Below are 20,448 nucleotides of genomic sequence, written 5' to 3' on the forward strand. Positions count from 1 at the left end.
CATTTGACATGCTGTGCTTGTGGGTGCCTTTCTGCCCTCCAGGTCCTACCTAGCGGGCAGAAAGGCACCAGTCAGCACAACTCGTAGTTTGCCGATCCAGGAACTCTGGTACCGGCAAGCTTACCAGTACCGTAGTTCCCAGACCGGCAAACTTGTAATGAGGCCCATGCACTTTCAAAAGTGCACCTCATAGGACACACTTATAAATAGTCTACTAACCACCTTAGCAACAATGCTGATGATCCAAAATACCCATTCATATAGAAAGCTGTTTAATTTAACACATAAATTACCTCTTCTTGGAATGAAATCCTACTGCAAATGTAACTAATCTATTCTTCAAGTGAAATTACTATGCCATTAACACACATATGTACTAACGTCCTTCTTTCACAATTGCAGTGAAGACCACACATCATCTCAAGTACAAAACACAACCCAGAAGAAACCTACTCTTTGCATCCAACAAAGTAAGAGCAATGCTGTTGTAGTGTTCTGACTGTTATTCAGACAGTGTAATGTTCTTGTATTGTAGGACAAACAATTGCATCAACCCTACAGCAGTTGATTCAGTATTACTGATTGCACCTCAGCAGGTGCACAGTTTGTATTGTCATCAGAACACCAGTACAGTAACACACAGATACGAGTACAGCCTTCCCAACCTGAAGTAACAGCCCATTCCACAATCACACACCTCTACATGTATGCCTACCCTCATACTCAAACACTCATGCACAGTGCACACATACATTACACAACATCCCAACCCACACTTTCTTTTTTCTCTGACAGACACCAAAGAATGCCCACCTTAAAATAACTCCATGGAAAGCAATGCAGAAATGGAGCAAATCAAACTAAAAGCGTACAAAATAGATATCTTCCTCTAGCAGAATTTGTGCAAAAAGTTCAAACAAAACAGCTAATACAGTCACTAAGCCACACTAAAGCAGCTTGCAGGAAAGAAACTCTGACTCCTATATCAAAATGTAAAACTAAACAGAAATGTATCAAGAAGACTGCAGCTACCCCTAGTGCTAACACTTCACCTATAAATATTGATGTAGCCACAATTAAGCATATGAAAAAAAATATTTTACAAAAAAAGTTCCACCATAGAGTCCTTCAGAACCTTATAAAAAACAGGGGACAAATTATGCTCAACCCTTAAAACCTAACGCAGAAAATGAATCCTGAAGCTCTCATAGACAGTGCAATCCTTCTCAAAAGGCCATACAAGCAGTGGACGTGAATATGAAAAGGTTAACAATACCATCACAGAAGAGAAACGCTGCTCACAAAAATATCCCTGGGAAAACTTAGTATCAACTCTCCCTTGATATGATATGATATGATATGGCATTTGTAATGCGCCTATACACAAGTGTTTCAAGGCACGATGAGGCAGGGAGGGGGGAACAAGGGGAAAACAGACAACGATCCTACTAGGCCAGGTATTATTCAGACCGCGCAAGTGGAGGGGTAGGGGAAGGGAAAAGTGCAAGCGGAAGGGGAGGGGAAAGTGCAGTGCCAGTAAGTAGAATAAAAATAAATAAATAAATAAATAGGGCCAGCTGGTGGCAAGTGCAAGGTAAGTGCAGACAAGTTCTTGGAAGGGGGGGCTGTAGGGATACAGAGACAGTCCTGCAGTGCAGGGGATGCCAGGGAGGCAGTGCAAGTGGAGAGTGGCTGGGCCCAGGACCGAGGTCGGTGAGAGTGGCCCAGTTGCAGATTCAGTGCAATTTCAGTGTAGAATTTAGCAGGGGAGAGGGACAGAGAAAGCAGAAACAAAGAGGAAGGTTTTGAGGTGCTTCTGGAACCGGATATGGTTCTCCTAAAGTTTCAGGGAGGCAGGAAGGCTGTTCCAGAGGGAGGCCCCTGCCGCGGAGAGACGTCTCGTTGCTTTGAGAAGCGGCTGACCCTGAGGGAGTTGGAGACGGATGAGCGAAGGGCTCGGGAAGGAAGATATTTAGGAAGAGAGAGTTGAAGGTATTTTGGCCCCAGACCCCAGAAGGCCTTGTGGATAATGCAGAGGGTTTTGAACTTAGTCCTTGCAGCCACTGGGAGCCAGTGTAGAGATTTCAGTCCTGGAGAGATACGGTCCCTGGGCTTGAGGCCAAGGACAAGTCTCGCAGTTCAGTTCTGGATGAGTTGCAGAGGGCGGAGAGTGGAGGCAGGCAGATTAAGATAGAGGCTGTTACAGTAATCAAGCTTCGAGAGAACCAGGGCTCGGGAGACAGTGAGCTTCTGGGGGAAGGAGAGGAAGGGAAGAATACCTCTGAGGAGGTGCAGCTGGTAGTGTGACTCCAAACCAAACCAATACGTCCACCAAACCACCAAACCAATACGTCCAGTCTACAAATGGCTGTGCACATCAATGTGTTATGTATGTGAAAGGCAAAGACAAATAAAACATTTAAATATTACAAACTATAGACTCCTGTCCAGTGCGCAAATGCATAGGGCATTCATTAGCCTGCATTTCTGGACCTACCTGCAAAAGCACCTTCCACCATATCAAAATGTTAGCAACACACCATTCAACTGTACAAAATCTCATTCATAAACCACCAAAATAATTCAACACTCGTCAGGAACTGGCCAATTTCAACTTCTAGATCCTACTACAGCATCCAATATTTTAGACCATTATATAATTCACCCACTGCACACCAAAGACACCATAGATCATGCATTGGAAACATACCAAAGGCGGCAAGCCAAAGGATCACCAATCAGCATATGGGAAAAAAGTGTAGAAGCACAAGCCTTTCCTCGACTTTTTCCTACTGGAAAAGGTGGAAGGTATGATGAAAGACCCACACAAATAACAGCATCAGAACACAGCTCTTTACGAATGTATTCCGAAGACCCCAGATTCATACAAAACATTGAATACATATTCCACCTTCTCTTTGAAAGTGAACTAGCAACTCTATGTTACGGAGTTGGACACACATTGAAAACAGGTACCAATTTTCAAAATATGTCTGCTACGCAGTTACTTTAAAAGGTGGAAGAAAGAGATGAAGTTTTACAGTCAAGTATTACAAATCTTTTAGCAAACATTCATAGCACGAAAGAATACTGGTTCCGATGACACGCAGATTTACGCTGTATGATACGAAACCTTGGCCCATCCACATTGTTTGTGACGTTAAGTTGTGCAGAGTACACATCAGAAGACTTGCACGAAATCTACTCTCTTGATCCTGTAAATGTAGCAAGGTACTTCCATCATCGCTTTATTGCCATGCTGCACTTCATTTGTAATAAAAACAGTTCCTCCCCTCGGAGAAGTGTAACACTTCTTTTGGAGTAAAGAATACCAAGCCAGAGGAGCACCACACATCCACATGCTTTTGTGGATTAAAGATGCTCCTAAATTTGGTCAGGAGAGTGATGCCACTGTTTTGCACTTTATCCACAAATATGTCACTTGTGAAATCCCTTCACAAACTACACATAGTGATCTACATGCACACATTTTACAATTTTAAAGACACAAGTGTGGCAAGTATTGTTGGCGCAAATATAAAAACAAAGGGAAATACTACACCAAATGCTGCTTTGGTTTCGCTAAACCAGTTTCAGCAACAGAACAAGAAAACAAGTTCCTGTCTTCGGTTAGACACAGTGTCAAAGGCAAATCACCTAAGAACACATACTGCATTAAAAGAACAGATGGATCCAAGTACATCAATGATTACAATACAATCATTACCCTTCTTTGGAATGCAAATACAGATGTGCAGTACATTACAGACAATTTCTCTGCAGTTGCACTATATGTCACAGCCTACTTAACCAAAGCAGAGAAAACAGAGCTCAAAGACCTATGGGACGGCAAATCATCTGACAAAACACTGTCACAGAAATTGTACAGCTTTGGAGCTTTGGCATAAAAATGCTCTCCAATAGAGAATGTGGCTGCTATGAAGCCACAGACCGTTACACCGGCACTGCCTTGTATGGGAAATCTGCAATCATAGTATGGCTAAACCTTGTTCCAGCTAAACCCAGAAAAAGTGTTCTCAAATCAGATGAAGACATAGAAACAATAGCCACAAATGATCCCAACAGCCAGGACATTTTGAAAAAACAACTTACTAGACACATACTACCCAAACAGGAGTACTGCTTTGTAAACCATGTGTTTATACCACATAGCCCAAAACTTCACATGCAAAAATAATATTAAACCAGATGAGAAAGAAAATACATAGTCAAAGGTTGTGAAGGGATCATAGTTAAACTTACCAAACACAGCCGCATTAACCATATGAAACTATCATTAAAAACTCTTCAACATAAAGAACTGTATTAAATGGCCGTACTGCAACGTTTTAAACCATGGAGAAAAGAAGAAGATTTATTATTTACCAATGCCTCCTATGAAGATGCTTTCAAAGCAAATGAAAGCATTATAACAGATATACATTTTACGCAGAACAAAACCATGTTAGACAATGAATGCCAACAAGAACAAGAGCTCCAGGCACAACTAGATAAAGAAACTACTGACAAAAGTCAGCCTTCTCTAACAGGAAGCCAAGAACCACTTGGACAGCCACTCATAGCAAATTAAGCAGAATTAGCCAGGACTGAAGTAGAAAACACCATGTGCCAGTATGAGGAATCTACAGAAGAGGTTGCTATACTCAAATCACAATTAAAGAATGAACAGCATAGCATTTTCTTAGAAGTAACTAAACAAATTGAACATGATGTGCCGCATGAAACTAAAACTTCTACCTGTCAAGACTACAAACCTATACTGCTTTATGTAAGTGGTCAAGCTGGTTCAGGGAAAACATTCTTAATACAAATCATCAGTACATTTTTCCAACAATTGACAAACAACAAACTGGCAACCTGCACCCACAGAATAAGCTGCCTATAACATAGGCAGTGTCACCTTTCACTAATTGCTACTCCTACCAGTAGAACACCAAAACAAATTAGACTTTTATAAACTTTCAGCAGAAGCTGCTATGGAACTACGCAGAGTTTTCAAACAAATGAAAATACTCCTAATAGGGTCATGGACAATGCTGGTCAGGGCTATCAAGGGATCTTCTGAGCACAGGGTTTGAAGTTATGGGTCCGTTTGCGCACCTGGTTGGTATTTGCAGCTTATAGCTGGGGCAACAATTATTTCTCCAGTGTATTTGTTGGCTTCACCACATTGTAGGATGGGTGGAGCCCGTTACACATTTTTCCAGCACCCAAGTATCCGGCAGCAAGTGTTCAGCGGAGTCGGGGGGGTCAATTACCTCCCAAAGTTGACACTTCCGTGGGAATAAGAGCAGGCCACTTGGTCGGACCAGCACGGAAGTATTGGGTTCTGCCCAGAAGTGTTTTTACTTGCCTGGTTTTGGGCCAGGGTCCGGGTGTGCTACCCACAGGATTGAGGGTGAAGATGTGCTCTGTCACAGGCCATTCACAGTGTGTCCTGAGCTGCTTAGCTGAGGGGTGCAGGGCAGGGTATTCTAGGCTCTCACTTAGGGACTGCAGCGTGTTGCCTGGGTGAGTGGAGTGGTACCCCGCATTCCAAGAAGGGTACTGGTCAAGCACTATCCCTCTTCAGACTGCTGGTAGGGGCGAGTGGTGGTCCTTTTGTCCCCAATGGGGGGCCACACGACTGCATACGGCTTCTATGTCGGTGTTGAGTAAACTCAGAAGCGAGGAGAGCTACTGAGAGCAGTGTGGAACCCCGCTGTTAGAATTCTGTTGCAGCCACAGTACGACAGGGGCTGCCTCGAATCATTGGGCCCGGTCCTGTAGTGTGGAGGCCAGCCCCCCTGGGTCACCATGAGGGTCTTTGCCATTGTCGGCGAGCGTGACTCCCTCTCTGGATGGTCCAACAGTCCACGGTGGTCCTGGGTGGTATGGAACTGGCATCTGGTTTGAGCCCCATTGTTAGGGGGCAGTTGGCAGTATCCCGGGGGTCATGTGGTGTATCGGGACCTGTTGCAGTGTGGTAGGGGGTTGTGGACGCAGGATGGGTTGGGAGACTTTGTTTTACACAGGTGCAAGAATGCGGGCGTTTGAAGGTAAAAAATGGTTCCTTCAGCCTTTGGGCGGGGAGATGCCGCCAAGTCTCAGCCTCGACCGCTGGCTCTGGCAGCTGGGTAGGCCACCGCGGGTCGATCCCGTTGCGGGCTGGGGTGACATACCTTTTGTGCCCTCACATGGCCGGGAGGCCATCTGTGGGCTGCCGGTCACTTCGGCAGTGGGTCGCTGATCACTGGATTTCACGCACAGCATCCGGGTGACCGCTGGGCCCAGACGAGGTGGTCGTTGGGCGCTCACCACCCGTCTCCGGGCAGGAACTGCCAGTCCGGATGGCGTTTCTATGGCTTGGAGGGTCTGATTTTAATCGTATTTCACCCAATCTGTACTCTCAGGTACCAGCAATCCAGGGGACGTTGTGGTGGTCGGCGAATATGGGTGAATGTGGGCCACATTTGCAATAACAGGGGCCAGTGGCATGGAGAAGCTCTAACACATGTCTAAGGTGCCCACTGACTTTGCCCCCCGATATAGCTACCCCACAATAAACACACAGTGGCCACACCGAGATAAACCCAGTTGGGAACACTGCAGCAGTGCATGGAGGGCACAAACAGACTAGCCAGATTTGCAATCCCTGGAGGATACAACAGAAACCGTTCTGACCCCATGACGACAATGGCGGCAGATATCCAAAACTTGATGGACACCAAGGGAGACGTCGCCACACTTCTGGACGAAATAAGGGGCATGCGCACCAACATTAAAAACAAAGTGGATAAGATCACCAACAGAATGGACAAAATGGAGGACAGACTCATGGAGGTGAAGCACAACCAGTCTTCCCTCGACACCATTGAAACACAGACAGACGTCCGACTAGGCGAAATAGAACGCCGAGAGGCGGACCTTGTGCTGAAGATGGCCAATTTTGAAAACAGGGAGAGGAGGAATAACCTCTGCTTTTTGCGGATCCCGGAAAGAGAAGGCGAGACAGAAGGCGATCTGAAGAACACCATCCATCAAGTCCTGAAGCAGCTCTTTAATGACTCCATTAACATTACTAAAATTGAAAAGACTCCACAGGGCCAGCGGACCAACGGGAGTCCCGAGATCCGTCCTGGTGCACTTCATAACTATCCAAACAGACAAAAAAATCTTGAGAAAGCAAAAACAAACGGTGCAATGATACTAGACACAGTGCGAATCACCATATTCCAAGACCTTTCATCCTTGACCCTTGCGAAAAGACAACTGTGCCAACTACTGAACAAATGGCTGAAAGAAAAAGGAACACAATACAGATGGGGCCATCCGTTCTCAATCACTTTCGAACTTGACGGTCAAAGGCACAAACTTATCACAGACTCACAAATCAACAATGCCATAAGGGAGTTAATGGGTGGTGAGGAAATTGCTTCAGAAAACCAATACCAATCTGAGCAGAATGTCGGATGGCAGACCATGAGGTCATGAAGAAGAAGAGTACAAGGCACCATAAAATTCCTCAAACTCAATACACCCTTGCCCAATGCATCGTGAGGATACATCACCTTCATGCTGCGCTGACTATGGGTGAGAATACTTTCATAGACTGATCGGTCAAACTGTCACCAGTGACAAAAGAGGTATCAGCCCCTACGTCATAGGGTCTTGCTGAAAACTGGCATGCATAGTATAAGGGCCCTCACAGGAGGAGGTACCCATTGTCACTGTCTTAGTTGAATATAGTGTTTAAAGTTCATACTGTTAAGGTTCATTTGTAGACGACCAGTTGAAGCACGGGGGGCACCCGTTAATGTGATTCAAAGTGCAGGTGTCAGGTTTGGTGACCCCGTCGGTGGCTCAGACTCACCTGGTGAATAGAACTGGGAGAGATTGGGTGCATTAAGGAATTAGGGGTTTGGGAGGATGGGGTGAGGGTAATCGAGGAACACACAAAGGTGTACAACGGGGGACTGACAACAATCCCTTCGCAGGCCGGCACGGTTCAGAAAACAGCAGATAGTTTGGGCATGCATGCTACACAAGGCACGCACAGCAGGTGTACATGCACGCGTGATTCACAAACACCCTGCATATGGCGGAAATAACAGGGATTCACAAGAAGAAAACACTTCACATATGCACACTAAATATTAAGGTCCTAAATTCACCTACTAAGATCCTTGGACGCTAGAGAATTTCAGAGGTCCAACATCGACATCCTTTTCCTTCAACAGACACGATACCAAAGAGGCAGCAAGAAGAAAATCCCCAGAGGCATTATAGGTGGCACTTACTGGAGCTCTGGTATTCTTAAAAAGGCGGGAGTGTGAATCCTAATACAAAAGGGGCTCCGCATTAGGGTTACAAAATCCTGGGCTTATATAGAGGGAAGGGCACTACTGATTATACGATCGATGAAAAATATGACTCTCACCCTTGCAACCATCTATGCACCCAACCAGGGGCAGAAGAGATTTCTCCACAGAACCACAGAGAAGATAATTAGCATGGCTCAAGGCCACCTAGTCCTAGGGGGCGACTTTAACACTTGGATGAACAACACACTAGACAGGCAAACACGAGATGATACACAGTACCTACCTCAGACACAAGTAGAAGCTGAAATCAAAACGACCCTGGAGCTATGCAATCTTAATGATAGTTGGAGGTATCTCCACCCACTAGATGAATGTTTCACCTTCCACTCCATCCCACATGGCACCCTGACAAGAATTGATTATATATTCATATTGAGCGACCTGTTAGGAATTCTCTGTACCGCAGACATTCACGCCATCAAGTCGTCCGACCACGACATGGTTTCAGTAGACCTGAACTGGGATGGTCTCGCACCCCGGAATTCGAAATGAAGATGCAATGAATCCCTATGGAAAGGCTCTGTCTTTATGGAAGAAATAGAGAATGAGGTTAAACAATTCTTTTTTACCAACCACACAGGAGAAGTCACAAAGGTATCGGTCTTGGAAGCAGCTAAGGCCAGGTGGAGGGGCGTACTCATCAGAGAAGGGGCCCAGAAGAAAAGAGAATGTTCCCTCATAGAAAAGGGCCTCAGGGAGAGGATAGGTACAGCCGAGAAGCTCACACAGACCTCCTCCGACGATAGGTCTAAATATCTCTCAGAGGCCAAAGAGCTTAGGGAGGAGCTGACAGCACTCGAAATGGGGAAAATCACCCAGTGTTACAATTTTTTAAACAAAAATATTACGAAAAGGGGGATAAGGCTGATGCCATCCTAACGGCCCGTCTGCGCAAGCAGAGATCAGAAAGGTGGGTTGACACAATAGAGAGGACAGACCACACCCTTTCAACCACAGCGAAACCTCTGCAGAAGGGATTCAAGAGGCATTTGCTACCTTCTATGGAAATGTATATACGAATGACCCACCTCCCCAATACAGAGCATTGACGCCTACCTTAAGGAATCGTGCCTCCCCTCATTGTCCAAAGTAGAAGCAGAAGTCCTTGACACACCTGGAGGAAGAGATGCAAGACGCCATCAAATGTTTTAAGATAGGGAAGGCTCTGGAGGAAGACAGCTTCACTCCGCGATTCACAAAACATTCTCCACGCTCCTCAGCCCCTCCCTAATGACCCTTCTTAACGACATCCTGGAAACAGGAAAGCTGCCCCTGTCCTTCGCACAGGGTCTCCTTACAGTAATTCCGAAAGAAGGTAGGGACCCTAGAAATTGTGTTTTTTATCGCCCCATCTCACTCCTCAATATTGATGGCAAAATATATGCTAGAGTCATAGCGGCCAGATTGGAGCTACACCTACGGAGATTAATACATCCTGATCAAGTCGGCTTTGCAATGGGACAACAGGCGGCAAACAAGATGAGAAAGACGCTCTACCTAATAAACGAAGCGCAGAAGGTGAAAGGAGACAAGACACTCCTGTCAATAGATGATGATAATGCATTTGACTTGGTGTCCTGAGACTTTCTGGCAAGGGTTCTCATAGGAATAGGCCTGGGACCAAAGCTCAGCTGTGGTATTAAAATATATACTCATCCCCAAGAACCTCTGTAGCTCTGAATGGAGGCTACTCCAGGTGGTTTGAATTGAAAAGAGGGACAAGGCAAGGCTGCCCTTTGTCCACAAAACTTTTTGTCCGATCGTTTGTACCGCTCGCCCAGAAACTGTGACTGGATAAGAGAGTGCAGGGAATCACAGTTGGGGAACAAGAATATAAATTGGGCATATATGCCAATGAAATACTCATACACGTAACAAACCCACTAAAGTCCATCCCAGCAGCAATAAAGGTAATAGAAGCTTATGGCCATTTAGCGGGACTCAAAATAAATACTGCTATATTGGTCCTTCTCCCATTACATAAAAGCAGAGATGCCAAGATGGAGCACTTCACACCTCTGGGTATGAAAATTAGCCTAAACACGCTCTGATACCTGGGTATTAATGTCACTAGAGAGCTGAAAGACCTATACAAGGCTAACTTTCCGCACTAATGTTGGCAATGGAAGAGAACATTGAGAGATGGTCTAAACTTACCATTTTGTGGATGGGACGGTTAAACGCCATCAAGATGGTGATCCCACCAAAAATACTCTATTTATTTCAATGCAGGTAGGAACCTGTTGATTACCATAGTTCACAGGCATTGCCATTGTGTCTGATTTATCACAATATTACACATACCTGGCTCCCAGTAAGATATATAGCGAAATACTCATTAAAGACGGCGGCCACATGCAGATGCGCGCAAATGCGAATGCGTGACTAGTTCTAAGTTTATCTACATTTAAGATGGCGGCCGCACATACACTCATACAGACGGAAGTATTGAACCAGCGGCTGCCCGGTACGGAGCACAGACTTTTCGCGGGCATTTTTCACATGGCAGATGACGGTATCTCTATCTACAGATTTGAGACTGACCAAGTAAGTGAAGGTGGCTTGCTTAAGCATTTTTCCTTGGGTACTCTATAGTGATTAAGAGATTGAAATGGTGGCACCCCCCCCCGTGTCATTTATTGCAGATCATGCACACAGGCATTATGGGCGATGTAGTCCTACCTATGAGACACCTGGATTGTTAAAAAGAATATATGGGGAAAACAACAAAGAAAGTGATATACCAACCAATTATATTTTTACTTTTAATTTTAGACAGAATCGGCAGTGCACATTGTCCAGTGCAGATAGCCAAATCTTCCTTAAAATGAATGTTTACTAGCGCCCTGAAGACGGGGGTTGAGCACACAATAACATAAAGATTCAATCTGTTTATGTGTTTTTCTACTCCCAGAAACACAACTGTTGACGTGTCATGAAAAATAGAGACTGATTCATGATTATCAAAATCAATAGTGTTACTAACACCACACTCGGCTGAATGCATAAAAATGTACATAGGTTTACTTCACTAATTGTAGCTGTGAAGTTTATGTCTGTACGATTTATGTGATACATTCTGTGTAGCATTCTTCATGAAAACGCTGCTTTTGTTAATGACCTTCAACAGGCTTTTTGTGTCTGTTTTAGTCAATTGTCCATGTGTCTTTCGAACACATCTTTTATATGATTGTGTATACATATAAAAATATGTTATTTTGAAATCTGAATTGTTGTGGACAGATTCAGCTAAGTGAAAGTTATAATCACTTATGGAATACCCATTCCACGCCCTACGGGTTGGGAAGGTGGGAAGCTAGTGGTGGAATGGTTATAGGTGCCTAGAACACAATTACTTAGGAGAATAAGGAACCACCCCATGCTCTGAACCCTGCAGGTGATGTGGAGACCGGGTGAAAGGATGAAAGGGATCACAACATGGCCTTCACACTTGGGACACTTGTGGGTACAGGGTATTCGAGACCGAATCCGGAAAGGTTTCAAATTTGGTTCGAAGGCGGGCTGGAAAGGGCAGGACAATTATAGAAAAAAGACACCTTTACAACCATACAGGAGCTTGAGGAAGCACTTGAATTGACCCACTCTCAGTATTCCACTATCTACAATTAAAAAGGGTAAGGACCAGGGAAATCTGGAAGGACAAACTACAGAGAGCACTCACATAATTTGAAAAAAACCTAGACACTAGTATGGGCACAAGGGGTCTCATAAGTGCGATGTATACAACGCTAGTAGAAGTGAACAAATCCCCATCCTACAAACTGAAAAATAAATGGGAAACTGACCTGGGGCGGGACATCTCCCCACACACATGGCTCCAAATATGCAGGAGAACAGTGAAAACATCCATTGCATGTCAGTACAAATTACACAGTATCATATTACTTTTCTAGATGGCAATACGACCTGGCCAAATTTGCTAAGATGTATCAAGGAACTAGCCCTTAGTGTTGGTGTGGGTGCGGAAATAAAGCTGATTACTGGCACATGTGGTGGGGGTGCACAGCTGTACAGGCATATTGGGATGAGGTCCTTATCTGGATCAAAGTGCTAGATGGGCAGGAAAGGGAGAAACAGCTGCTTACAGTTCTGTTTGGTCTGTTAGAAACAGACAATCCTGTCTCTAAGTTGCCAAGGATGGACCATGGCCTACTATTGGCCAATGGGGCATGTGTCACTGCCTCTTGGAAAAGGGAAACCCTCCCAACAAAGGCTGAATGGATCAATGTATGTCGAAACATATACCATATGGACAACTTAACTGCAGCCGTTCATGAGGATCATATTTCCATTGACATAGACTGGACAGAGTTTTGCTCCAAATATATCACTTGAAACAATGTGTGCAAAGTCGTTAACGTATAAGAAAACTCTAATGGATTTGTGAATAATGCCCGCAATAAGATAAAGCATAACCTGAAGTGCACCTGTGAACTCTAATGATGGGATAAGAGAGAGAATGCCATTTTACAATGTGAAAATGAGACTGAACCGAAAGTGGTAAATGTGGGGCGGGGGTGGGATCCGAGGGTCAGGGGAAAAATCTGCACATGATGCAACAATGTAATATGTCCATGTTAATTCAGGACACATCATAAAACTGCTATAATTATCTGTTCTAAATGTTACACCTTTTTGACAATGTTTGATGTACAACTTGGAAAACCAATACAAAATGAATAGAAAAAACATGTAAACTGTATGTCTTTTATGCCAACTCTTGCAAGCTGTGCACAATTCAATGAAACAATGCTGAAAAAAGAAATGCAACCAATAGTTCAAATTTACTCCACAGACAAACTAGACGTGCACGGTATGACACTACCCATGTGTGAGCTAGCTACAGCACGACTAAATACCTAAGAAAATTCTATCTCTAACACATCTGGTTTAGAGAAAATATTAACATTGGGCCTCATTACGAGTTTGGAGGTAGCCATGCCCTTTTTAGAGGCATGGCTACCTCCAAACTGGGTACCGGGTCCGGGTTCCAGAAATAGGGAATTACCGGGCCATGCCGACTTTGGCGGGCCCAGTAATTCCCATTCACGGGACCCAGACCGGTACATCCCCATTCCTATTTAAGCCCCCATAGGGCTCAATGCTGATGGGGAGGATGCTAACAACGGGCCCATTAATGACGGGCCCATTGTTAGCATCATGGTCTGCTAGCGGGTGCCGCTAAGGATGTCTGGTCTGACCAGGCGTCCTTAGCAACACCCGCGAGCAGAGCTCGTAATGAGGCGGTAGAGTGATAACGGCCCCGGCAGCTCTACCGGCGCCGGTATCATTCTACCGCACTCATTGTAATGAAGCCCATTGTCTTTAAACTGTAGAGTGATGCTAAAGCATAACCTTGATGTGGAGCTAGGATTAGTTAATGGAGCACTTGGTACAGTTGTTGGCTTTCAAGCATATTCACGTGACAACAACATTCAGTTTGTCAATATTCACTTTGATGAACTTTCAGAAGTTAAAAGGATAGTATTAGGGAGAATTCTCCAAAATGTCTAATTTCCCTTACCTATTGAGTCCCTCAGCAGCTTTGCTGGAATTCTAGGATTTGTTTTTCACCTGGTAAGAGTGTGAGCCTTTTTTCCCACTTTTACATGTGTTTTGCTGTATGTGTTTAACATTTTTGTGTTCATAGACTGTGGAGCCTCACCTACTCCATAACACAGCAGCTTTAGTGCAGTGACACAGGGTTGTCTTTTTCAGACTTCCCACACTAAACTCCATTTTCTGGAACGGACTACTGTCAGGCAGAACATGTAAAGTTGCCGTTGACTTTATTAGTCTTTTTAACTCCACAGACCCAGTACAAACTATCTTACATAAAGGTTAATAGTTATTCCTTATTATCTGTTTCTCATGGAACATTATTTTGTTCCCTTTTCATTAAGATTTGGCTGGTGGCAGTGGTATCTACCCTATTTTTCCTACCGCAGTTATTTTAAATAGACTTGGTTTTGTTTTAGGCTATCTTAGTAGCCTCGAACTTAAACCTGCTGGACCATATGTGTTTTTATTTGGTTCCGGCTGGGTTTATTCGCCATTTCTTTTTGTAAAAGTCTTTCAGCGTTTTACTCTGTGCGCCAAACCAGGTTTGGTTCCTTTGTTCGCCGACCTTTGGCGGGCTTCTGCACAGAAGCCCTCATTAGGCATCTGAATGTCTGAGGGTGACAGGATGTGAGGGAGGGGTTTGAGACTCCCTGCACAGGGTCTATTGGAGACCCGTGTCACACTCTGTGTGTTTGGCTGTGGTGACTGTCCCGTCCCCTGCTGTGTGATTGACAGCCAAGCTGTGTTAATGGGGGAAAAATGCATAAAAAGCAGGTCTCTGGACTGAGAAGGCAGAGTCGCCACTGGATTGAGAGAACTGAATGGAAGCTGACAGAAGAGGACCTCTACCACAACTGAACCTCCAGGTGAAGCCCTGCTGCAGGTCCGAATCTCCAAACTTCGACGACAGGGAAGATCTGCAAGGAATCTTCTCCCCTTGAGCAGGTTGGAACAACCAGTTTGCCAAACTGCAAGCTATGCCTCCCTACTCTGGTCGAATTTGCTGTGCACAGCTACTTGGAACCATATACGCATATCCAGGAGGATCCAACCCTGGTTGGATTTTATGGAGCACACCTTTTATTCGTTGTTTTGCTCCTTTGCTGGTTACTTCCCTGGGCAGCGCAGGACCCTGCAGTCTTCCTACTTTGTGTCAGTCTGACAGTTGCTTCAGGAACCGTGAGCCTGCAGGACCTGCCAGGAATGTCCGCCTCAGCTACAGCCTTCTTCTCCATTTAAGGTACTGTTGCAATCGGTCACTCATTCCATCTGACCGCGGTAAAAGTGTTTGAAATCTTTTGCCAATCCGAGGGCTTGTCCTTCTCTATTCTTTATAGTAACTTTTCGTCTGACCAACTTCATTCTGAACTTTTGGCAAAGACTTAACAGCGAACTACTCTGAACTGTGTGATCCTCTGCAAAGATTTTGGTCCATTGACTTTGGCTCTGGCCTCTTGATTTCCTCACTGTAGTTACTTTTTCTAGATTGCCCTGCTTACTTACTTGTTGGTGCTGCTCAACTTTTGTCTACCTTGGTCTTTCCCTCCCTTTTAACCTCATTAGTGCCAAGGACGAGGCATCTCGTCCTTGGAATTTCCTCCCTGTTGCCAAGGATGAGATACCTCGTCCTTTTCGGCACTCTGTTTTGTGTGATCACTCAAAACTGTAATCCAACCCCTGAGCTATGAGAAGGGGAGGTCCCCCTTCACTGCCCGGGGGTTGGATTACCTTCAATTTCACGTCGGCGTGCGTGATGCTCGCCGACATGAAATTGAGAGTAAATTCACCGCAGCAGCCATTTTCAGCTGCCGCAGTGAAAACAGAAGGTTAGTGCTCACCTTACTCTGCCTCAATCTCTGGCTGTTTTTCAAGCCAGAGATCGAGGCAGGTATCGTTGGAAAGGGAAGATTCTCCCCTTTCCAACAATACCTTGTGTGACAGCATTGCTGGTCACAGATCGGGCGCAGAGCTCGATCCGTGGCCAGCAATGCCCACCAGACCACCAGGGATCTGTTTTGGGAGCGTGGGGAGGGGGGCTGCTTACTAGGTAAGCGGCCCCCTCTCCCCCAAGCCCCCAAAGCATGGTGCCACAGCTGTGGAGACCCCTGGCTGCAGTGTTCATCTGCCTCCAGGGGTATGGATAACAATATTTTTTAAATAAAATGATTGAAGAAAGGGGGAGGCCGGAGGAGGTTTGGGGCCCTGAGGCCCACTAGCCACCAGCGATTCTTGAAAAAGTGGTGTAGTTGGAAAGGGGAGATTCTCCCCTTTCCAACAACACCATTTATGAATGCATTGCTGGTCACGGATCGGGGGGAGAGTGCTCGATCCATGACAAGCAATCACTCTGGACCACCAGGGATATGTTTGTGATGTGGGGGGGCTCTCTCCCCCAGCCCCAAAAGCATGGGGGCACATATCTGATAAGCCCTGGGGGTGGATGGCTGGGAAGGGGGCAATGTGCCCTTCATTTGGGGTGAGGAGGGAGAGGGTCCCCAAAAATTGAGGGAAAGGCCCCCCAGTGGGTGGCGCTGTAAGGTTTGGGCACCCCAGGGCCAGATTGGCACACCAATGTGCCCCTCTGCGCCAAGGCATGTTTCGTAATCAATACAAAAAAAATGGAAAATGGTGGAACGCATTTTAGGGGGGCTGTGGGGCACCCCAAAGGGACGGGGAATTTTCTAATTGGATGGGGTATTGACTCCCCCGCCCCCAACCCGCAATGGAGTGGGTGCCATGTCATGCAGCCCTCCCAGGGACCAGATATCTGCTCCTAGGTAGGGACGCCTGATCCCAGGGAGGAGTGCAGGACAGCCCCCCACTTATTTGCACCCGGGGAGGGCTACATGAGATGCGCCGCCCCTCCATTTGGGGTGGGGGTGGAAAGGTGCACCCCCCTTCAAATTAGAAAATTCCCCAGCGGTGTAGGGGGCCCCTCAGCCCCTGCTAAAGGGCAGCCTGCCATTTTCAATTATTTTCTTTGTTTACTAAACTTGCCTTGGCGCAGAAGGGCACATTGGTGTGCCGATCTGGCCCCGGGTGCCCAAACCTTACTGCCCCATCCACAGGGGGGCCTGTCTCACAATTTTTGAGGGCCCTCTCCCCCCACCCCAAATGGAGGTGGGTGTACCTGACAAAGTCGTTTGTAGGAGGCCCAGGGAGGACTGCATGAGGTGCCCCCGCCACCCATTTGGGGTGATGGGGGAGGGCCCACATAAATTGTGGGACAGGCCCCCCCCAGTGGGTGAGGCGGTAAGGTTTGGACACCCAGGGCCAGACTGCCTGGTGGGGAGAAGCTGTAACGCAGGGCAGCCAGGGCTCCAGCAAAGTCGGCGGTGATAGCCCTGGCCTTGGGCACCCTTCTCCCATGTGGGTTTTTGCCGGGGGTCTGGGTAATACATTTGTTTCGGTGAGTGGACAGAGGGAAATGTCTCTGAAATTGGCTGGAAATGAAGACAATTCTCAGACATTTCGCTCTGGCCACCCACGAAACACACCGCCAACAACACATGGCCTACCTTCCCGCGTCCCCACATGTGTCCTGATGAAAACAGTACCTCACATGTGTGGGTGCACCTACCGGGGCACAAAAGGAGAAGGGTAACCCACTGGTAACCACCAGCATTTCGGCACAGCACAGTTTGTTCATGTGGGCAACCTACAGATTTGGCCCTAGGGTGTCGAAGCCAGCATGGAAAACAGGGAACCCCATGCATTTCCCAAAATGTAAAGACTGTAAAGACTGGAGGGGGGTGTCTGTACTTCTGCTCTCTATATGGTAGAGGTGAGGCACAGAAGACCCCAGCCAAGATTCTCTATCACGGTAGCAATGGAAGAGCAATCAAGGCCTAGCTTCTCAGGAGGTGATGCAGGCTGGTTCTTAAGTACAATGTAGTCCCCAAGCCCCACAAAGGAATGACCACACACTGTATTAGTTAAAACACAGTATTTATATAATTAATATTCAAGGTTATGTACAATATCCCAATAACTCACTTTGTGCTCAGAAAATCAATAATGGTAAATATATACAGTTCTAAAGTGGTACCACAATTATTATCAGATCTCATTAAAGTGCATCAACTATACTGTCAAAATGTCACACAGATCAATAAAGAGGAAACCAGCAATAGAGAGGGGAAGGAAAGCAAGATGGTTGAACAATTGGCAGAATCCCACATTTCCGACTTTGCAGGGGTGTCTGGGTAATACATTCTGGGCCAATTTGAGCAAGTCAGACCTTTGCGGACTTCCACGGGTGTCCTCTTTTCGGAAATGCATGGGGTTCCCTGTTTTCCTTGGTGGCTTGGACACCTGAGGCCCATATCTGTATGGTGTGCCTGTCTGGACAAAGTGTGAAATTCAGCTGTCAGAACAGACTTGGGGTTACCTGTGTTTTGGGCTTTCCCCTTGGCGACCAGGTAGGTGCAACCACACATGTGAGGTACCATTTTCATCGGGACACCTGTGGGAACGCGGGACAGTAGGTCATGTGTTGTTGGCAGCGTGTTTCAATGGGTGAGCTGAGTGAAATGTGCAGAAAAAGTGTTTTTTTTCCCCACATTTCAGTCTTTGCGGGGGTGTTTGGGTAATACATTCTGGCCAGATTTGCGCAAATCATACCTCTGCCGATTCCCACGGGTATCTGTTTTTGGAAATGCATGGGGTTCCCTGTTTTCCTTGGTGGCTTGGACACCCGAGGCACATATCTGTATGGTGTGCCCGTCTGGACAAAGTTTCAAATTCAGCTGTCAGAACAGACTTGGGGTTACCTGTGTTTTGGGCTTTTCCCTTGGCACCCAGGTAGGTGCACCCACACATGTGAGGTACCGTTTTCATTGGGATACCTGTGGGAAAGCTGGACGGTAGGCCATGTGTTGTTGGCAGTGTGTTTCGGTGGGTGAGCTGAGTGAAATGTGCGGAAAATGCATTTTTTTCCCACATTTCAGACTTTGCGGGGGTGTCTGGGTAATACATTCTGGGCCGATTTGCGCAAATCATACCTCTACCGATTACCACGGGTGTCCTCTTTTGGGAAATGCATGGGTTTCCCTGTTTTCCTTGGTGGCTTGGACACCCGAGGCCCATATCTGTATGGTGTGCCCGTCTGGAAAAATCGTGAAATTCAGTAGTCTGAAAAGTCTTGGGGTTAGGGGTGTGTTTAGCTTTCCGCTTGGCGCCCAGGTAGGTGCACCCACACATGTGAGGTACCATTTTCATCGGTACACATGTGGGAACGTGGAAAGGTATAACATTTGTTGTGTTTGTGTGGTTTTCATAAGGTTTTGACACATTTGCTGGTGCCCTTTCTCACACAACCCTTTAATTTCCCAAATGTCCCCTACATTTAGTTGCTGCTTTAGGCACCATACACTTTTATAACCTGCACAAGTCACCTACCCTTGAAAAGGTCTGCCTGTGCTCTTTCATAAAATGTATGCTTGCCGCTCCTCACCACATTGGTTTTCCTGATTTACACATGCTAATTGAGTCTGTTCAGGCCGTAAGCATAAAACTCCTGTGTACCATGGCTAAGTGTTTGGCTTGTGGTAATGCTTGTTTTGTAAAACACTACAAAAGATGTGTGGTTTCCTAACTACAAGAGCTGGGGGAATGTATTGGAGGATTGCTTTTCTCAAAATTCATAGAAGCTATTGCCGTACCAAGCCAATCATGTCCAACACATACCTTTTTTTCGGTCATTTTCCTGCTTTTCCCCCAATCTATGGCATTTTCCCCTACCTAGTTGTTGCCCGACCTACGCAAATCACCCCTTCCTAAACTTGGAATTGTGTCTACTTTTCAGAAATGTATGCCTTTATGTCCTCCAATTCGGCTTTCTTACCCTTTTCTTCCATTCCGTCCATGTATGTCCAATTGGCAAAAATGGCCAAAATCGCCTACCTCTCACAAAACGGTTGATAACCACATCAAAATATTTTTTTTTGTTTCGACTCAACCTGTTCTTGAAAGCCAGGAAATTGGGGAATTCAGCACAGCAAACCATTTGTTCCTAGCTCTTCCAAGGAAAAAACCACAGGCTTCTTTGTATATCATTTTATTGGCCTTTTTTGAAAAAACATTAAATGTTCGCCCTTTTTGCTTATTTTCTCGCACCCCCCTACAGCAACCTAGGATTCCTGGGTGGCGTTACGACTGCCTACATGTGGGAAAAAAGGGGCCAAATTTGGCCGCGATCTCATGTAACAAAAAAGTTACAAGGCATTGAATGGCGACATACTAAAATCACCAAAAAAGGCCTTGGCACTGGGGGGAAAACCCATGGCAGTTAAAGGGTTAAATTACTAGAGTGCCATTTTGCTCACACTTCATTTTGAGTTTAGCTTGTCCAAAATCTATTGGGTGTGGTGTAGTGTATTAAGATTGTGATTGTTCAACTGCTTGATAATAGTGAAATGTTTTATAACTGATGTGTAAATAAATGTAAATTCTTTTACTCAGAAACCTTAAGTTAGTGTTT

The sequence above is a fragment of the Ambystoma mexicanum genome, chromosome 10 (genome assembly GCF_040938575.1).
Source record: "Ambystoma mexicanum isolate Mex_15411 chromosome 10, UKY_AmexF1_1, whole genome shotgun sequence".
Classification (NCBI taxonomy): domain Eukaryota; kingdom Metazoa; phylum Chordata; class Amphibia; order Caudata; family Ambystomatidae; genus Ambystoma; species Ambystoma mexicanum.